Genomic DNA, 4,988 nt, shown 5'->3' with positions numbered 1-4,988 from the left:
CCTCTGTAATTTGCCTCTGATGTGTAGGGAAAGTGGGATAACCTAGAACTATGGTGAACGGATGATTAATGCTTAGCGTGGACTCGTGGGCCAAAGAGTCTTGCTTCCAAGCTCTATCCCTAAACTAAATTAAATGGAAAAGCGTGGGAAGAGATATATAGGTGTCCAGGGACTCGTTGGGTATATAGAATTGGTGACAGATCCATCTCTTGAGATAGAGGCAAAGAGATCCAAAAAGGAAGAGAAGTGTCAGAGATAGTCCAGATGAATATGGGGACAAGATGGAAATTGTTGGCAAAGGTGATGAGATTCAAAAGTTCTGTATGAGCGCAGGAAGCAGCGCCGATCATTTGTTGATGTGGTGGAGAGTATTTGGAAAGGCGAATACTGGGATAAGCTTCAAGTAAAGACTATTCCATGTAGCCTCGAAAAAGGCATAGGTAAAGCCCATGGAAGTGCCCATGGCTATATCCTTGATCTGAAAAAAGTGACAGGAAAATTGAGAAAGGACAAATTAAATTGGAGGAAATATTTCAGTCACATTTATTTTGCTAATCGCATTCAATTTTTGTGCCCATATATGCTTATTCCTTTATGTACCAGTAACTAAGTATGCTCAAAGGTAGACACAAAATTCTGGAGTAACTCAGCGGAAGGAGTGTCTACCTTCGATTTAAACCAGCATCTGCAGTTTTTTCACCATGTTATTCATTGTAGGTAGACAAAAATGCTGGAGAAACGCAGCGGGTGAGGCAGCATCTATGGAGCGAAGGAATAGGTGACTTTTCGGGTCGAGGCCCTTCTTCAGACTGATGTGGGGGTGGGGGGAGGTCGTGAAGAATAAAGGGCTTTCTTCTTCCAGCCTCACCCCCCCCACCCCCCACATCAGTCTGAAGAAGGGTCTCGACCCGAAACGTCACCTATTCCTTCGTTCCACAGATGCTGCCTCACCCGATGAGTTTCTCCAGCACTTTTGTTTACCTTTGATTTTTCCAGCATCTGCAGTTCTTTTTTAAACATGTTATTCATTGTAGTCATCTTCTAGGTTGTAGTCATCTTCTAGGCTCTTTTTGGATTCTACTTTGTTGAACTATTAATGCCCAAATGAAAACTAAGAATTAAAGACATGGAATGGAAAATATAATGGCTCGATAATTGGGAAAAACAAAACTATTGTAACACAAAATGAGGGAAGGTGACTCTTCTAGAGGTTTGAAGTGTAATATGTATATCTTCTGTGATGAACCATCCTTTGTAACCTTGGTTTTGCCTGGAAATAGGTGAAACCTTAAACAGCAAGTGATTAACTCCATGTTCTAGAATTCATCATTGGCATTTAGGAAGGGAACTCAGCCACCTGTCTACTTTATGACAAGATTCCCATTCCGCTGCACTTAGACCTGTGTCCTCACCATCCAATATATGGCTAAACCATGATGCAGCTCAATATTTGAACTCGGTTTTGCATTGTCCTCGTATTGCAGACACACTGAGAATGCACCTGTTAAAATTAGATCTACGCAAATGAAAATGTGGTTTATTGCACAACTTTCAATTAAAACAAGTTTCACGCACTCACCATTCTATCTAATTTCTCTTAAAATATGTGGGAAAGAAATATACACCATGCATTTCATGAATTATTTACACTGGGAATACGTCATCTTCAGGCTAGTTCTAACTGCCAAAACTAGGTTTGCAACCCTTGGGACAGGGTAGTTGCTACTTTACAGTGCCAGAGACCCGGATTCAATCCTGACTAAGAATGCTGTCTGTACGGAGTTTGTACATTCTCCCCGTGACTGCATGGGTTTTCCCCGGGTGCTCTGGTTTCCTCCCACACTCTAAAGATATACATGTTTGTCGGTTAATTGGCTTTGGTAAAGATTGTAAATTTCCCTAGTGTGTAGAATAGTGCAAGTGTACGTGGATCGCTGGTCAGCGCAGACCCGGTGGGCCGAACGGCCTGTTTCCGCGTGGTATATCTAAACTAAACTAAACCAATCTTCCAGTTCTAAGACAAAAATTATGTATCATAAACCAGAACTTATAAAGACAGGTCTTTGCAAACTAGAGTGCACAGCTTGCATAGGTGAGCAGAAGCCACAGAGGTTCCTCCGAATTAACCCTATGTTTTTTTTCGTATGGTTGCATGGTAACTCGCATATCACTCTACCTTAATTGGTACATGTGACAATAAAAGACCTTTGAAACATTTGCTTTTGATGCAACCCTTGTGATTTATTAAATAGGCAAGCTTTTATGCATTTTACCTCCCTTACGATATCAGTATGTGTTGGGATTATCAAACATCTGCCAAAGGCCACTGAATCAATTATGAGTTCAATTACCATTCATGGTCATGTAATCTGCTATAGTGGTTCAACGGCGTGTTAAAGAGGTACAATATTATTGGATGTATTCTCAAATATACAGTACACTTCCCCTAACTCTCCCATGTCCCAAATGAGGACTGTAATTGAAAATAAGTGAATTGTGATATGCTCTGGGACATCCTGACTATGATTTTTTTTTGTTACAAAGTAGACAAATTCCCAAGTTGAGTGGCCCCACAGGACTAAACACTTCATATGCCCCAGAGTTAACTTACATTGCCCAAGATTTCCTTGCACAGCTGAGTATACTGCAGGTATGATGTCTTTTTAAAATATGAAGAAAATACAACAAAGTGTCAAGTTCACCTTCATCTAATTTCTCCAGATTAATCAATACCCCAGTAAAATGACATAAATGCCAACATTGGTTTATTTTCCAAATTAGAGATGGGTGAGTAAATTAACAATTTCAAATTTGTGAATTTTCTTCCCAAGTCTCCCCTGCATTCAGCAAAAACTCACCTAATTTCACAATGCTATGTTTTGATATTTCTGTGCATAAGTGTCACTGCTGTAATGAGCTTGATGTGAATACATGAATCTGTCTTCTTATTAATATAATTGGTTTATTTGTGAATGTTTTGGAATGCGGTCAAAATAAAATAAAACATTCATTTTACTCTAAATGTGTTTGTCATCAAATCAGCAGAGAAATTCTAAAATTATAAAAAATATATATTGTGTACACAAAATGAGAGGCTTCATTAACAGATTTCTGCCATGAAGAATTATTTGCTAAGCACCAAAAAAGTGAGCAAACCATTTCATGGTTGCATTCTAGAACTAGTTTAACATCCGAACATTGCTGCTGATGTTTCATTTTTTCCTCGAGTGTCCAGATCATGCTGGTCCTGTTGACTGAAAATGTGTTTGGCCCAGTGCGACTACTGTCATTACAGGTGCTGCTATGGCTCTCAACCTTGGTTTCATTGCCTGTTTGGCTTTGTTGTTGTTATGGAGCAGTGCTGAACTACTATCTACCTCTTTGGTGACCCTCGGACTATCCTTTGCTGGCTTTATCTTGCACTAAATGTTATTCCCTAATGTATCCATACAGTGTAAATGGCTCGATTGTAATCATGTATTGTCTTTCTGCTGACTAGTTACACGCAACAAAAGCTTCTCACTGTACCTTGTACACTGTACATGTGACAACAAACAGAAAACTGTATATTAATATGACTTCTGTTCAATCCATCTCTTTGAGGAACCCAATCCATTGAGTTTAGACTCATCATGATATATATTAAGAATCCTTATGCACTAACCTGTGGCAATCTAAATCAATTGGCTTCCATTTTCTTATCATTTAGGAGGCGGCCATTGGTCCATCAAATTACGCTAGCTCTTAGAACAATGTTTAGGGCGACACAAAAATACCTGCATTAGATTATCTGCATTGTTCATTTTGAGATTTTACTATGGATGAGTTATCTTTTGCATTCTTTAATTACATTAATTTTCAAGAGAGAGTTAGATTTAACATTTAGGGCTAAAGGAATCAAGGGATATGGGGGAAAAGCAGGAAAGGGGTCATCCATGATCATATTGAATGACGGTGCTGGCTCGAAGGGCCGAATGGCCTACTCCTGCACCTATGTTTCTATGTTTTTCTATGTTTCTACAACAGTTAAAACACATCAAAATGTTCATTGACTGAAGGCACATCGAGTGATCCTAAAATTGAAAAGTAATACATAAATGCAAGTCTTCATTTAATATTTGTATTACAATTTACATTAAACTGCAAACATATCATAAAAATTATGGATGCCTGAGTCCAGAAGGGTATAAACCGCCTTATCAAAAGATGAGGAAAGGAAATGAGAGATAAAGACAGTGATGTAGAGAGATATAGAATAAATGAATGAAAGATATGAAAAAAAGTGATGATAATAAAGGAAACAGGCCATTGTTAGCTGTGTGGTTGGTAAGAACGAGTACAGATAAACGGCAGGACAACTTTGAATCTGCTATAGCTTGGGTGGAGGAGGGATAGAGACTGAGGGAATGCAAGGGTTATTTGAAGCTAGAGAAAGCATTCTCATCCCACTGGGTTGTAAGCTGCCCAAGCGAAATATGAGTTGCAGTTCCTCCAATTTGCGTTTGGCCTCACTCTGTCAATGGAGGACGCCTAGAACAGAAAGGTCAGTGGGAATATGAAGGGGAATTAAATTGTTTGGCAACCAGGAGATCCAATAGGTCTTGATCTTGTAGTTGCATATTCTGTCATATCTATACACATAAGGCACAGTTTCTGCTGTTTTATATCAAAGCTAGTGGTGAAAGCCTATGCTGCCCTTTTCTAATTAAGGGCATTATGTCATCAAGTTTTAGGTATTACGCAAAATTACAAATGATAAATCTTATGGGTTGTCGGTAGATATTTTGGCGATATTACATTTAAGGCAACATGGAATTTAACAGTACCAATTTGCCTATTCAGTCACGCCATGGTAAACGGCTGAAGCAACGCTTATTTACTCCTTCACGTGTGACGGCTGGGACAGCCTGTCTTCTTGGTCAGCTAGCTCTGCACAATTGTATGAGAAACTTGTGAACAACATATGTGAGTCAAATCTATACGGAAGT

At 39.1% G+C, this 4,988-nt stretch overlaps 1 long non-coding RNA gene across 1 annotated transcript in view; it reads left to right on the top strand.

Moving 5' to 3' along the window:
* The first annotated feature begins 944 nt into the window (after positions 1–944).
* Positions 945–4,988, top strand: part of LOC116972308 — a 7,449-nt gene continuing 3,405 nt past the window's right edge. Inside the window, exon 1 of the long non-coding RNA XR_004411772.1 lies at positions 945–1,718. This is a non-coding gene — a long non-coding RNA (uncharacterized LOC116972308). The remainder of the gene's footprint in view (positions 1,719–4,988) is intronic.

Source organism: Amblyraja radiata, chromosome 4 (assembly GCF_010909765.2).
Source record: "Amblyraja radiata isolate CabotCenter1 chromosome 4, sAmbRad1.1.pri, whole genome shotgun sequence".
In the NCBI taxonomy this organism is placed as follows: Eukaryota; Metazoa; Chordata; class Chondrichthyes; order Rajiformes; family Rajidae; genus Amblyraja; species Amblyraja radiata.
The sequence above is the reverse complement of the archived record's forward strand: the minus strand, read 5'-3'. Positions and strand labels throughout refer to the sequence as shown.